This window comes from Panthera tigris, chromosome B1 (genome assembly GCF_018350195.1).
Source record: "Panthera tigris isolate Pti1 chromosome B1, P.tigris_Pti1_mat1.1, whole genome shotgun sequence".
NCBI lineage: Eukaryota > Metazoa > Chordata > Mammalia > Carnivora > Felidae > Panthera > Panthera tigris.
In genome coordinates, this window is record NC_056663.1 from 71721621 (window position 1) to 71722981 (window position 1361).

At 40.8% G+C, this 1361-nt stretch overlaps 1 pseudogene; it reads left to right on the forward strand.

Moving 5' to 3' along the window:
* Window positions 1-493: 493 nt before the first annotated feature.
* On the forward strand, window positions 494-851 carry LOC102969368 (annotated as a pseudogene).
* The last annotated feature ends 510 nt before the right edge of the window (window positions 852-1361 follow it).

Sequence of the window (1361 nt, forward strand, 5' to 3'; positions counted from 1 at the left end):
ACTAAATCCTGTGGGTGAGGGATTCTGGGAACTGTAGTTTCCATGCTCCAGCTTGCATCCTTGCATTGCAAGAATACAGGAAGGGGCAGGGCTGATGTTCAGTTTACAAGACTGGCATAACAACAAAGTTTGAAATAAATTTATTATTGCAAAAACTGCATAAGTGTGTTTTTGTCCTATTAGCTTATGCAATATTTTTGTTATGGGACATTGAATTTGCTCATCCAAGGTATAAATAAACCCACCAGTTTTGAGTTAATTAGCCAGAAGTTCAGGGCACGGAGATGGGGTTAGAAGAAGAGCAGGTTGCCTCTGTCACCGGGCCTCAAAGGCAGAGGAAGTGCTTCCTGGAGCACAGAGGAGGTACAAATCCTGTGAGCACGGCTTTCAGGGGAGACTCTCTTTGAAGCTCTTCCTGAATTCACAGTGGAGAGAACACGGCAGCCCAGAAAGCCAGGTGTGGAGATTGATCCTGTAGAGAAAGGGGTTCATCATGGCGGATAGCCTAAAGCGATTCCTGTATAGAAAATTATCAAGTGTTGAAGGACTCCATGAAATTGTTATGTCAGATAGAGATGGAGTTCCTGTTATTTAAGTGGCCAAAAATAAAGCTCCCGAGCATGCCTTGAGACCTGGTTTCTTATCTACCTTTGCCTTGGCAACAGACCAAAGGAGCAAACTTCTTTCAAAAAAATAAAAGTATCATCCACCAGGTGGTTCAATTTGATCATTTACAGTTGGTTGTGACTTTCATAGCCAGCAGCAATGCCAGTACAGAACTAATTGTCAGCTTAGAAAAGGAACTTGCTCCATTATTTGAAGAATTGGGACAAGTTGTGGAAGTTTCTTAATCTGGCAGTGGTTTTGATGTACACCCTGTTTTCATCATAACAGACGCAATAGCAATCCAACAATCTTTAGACGACAATAATACTTGAATTTCATGTACTCAAGAAAGGGCCCCTTTTTCTACCTTACACTAAAGAAAAGAGCCAAAAGATGTAATTTATAGACAGATTGTGTGTGTGCGTGCGTGCGTGTGTGTGTGTGTGTGTGTGTAGGGTCTTTTCTTTTTCAGTGAGATCTGGGGATACCACAGAAATAGTTCAATACATCACAACTCCCATGAAGTTAGTCCAGTCACCAAATATGCACGAGATTCTATTCAGCGGGTCAGAATCAAAATGGTGCTTTGATCCACACGGGCCATTAAGTGCTGCTTATTATAGAATATGCCCAGGACTGCAGAATGGAAGCAGACCCTTTTTATTGTGAATAATAACGAGGACACATTTTTCTTTATATTGTTTTATTTCTTTGCATTGAATGTGAGGAAAATAAAATGACTTAGTAAAAGTAAT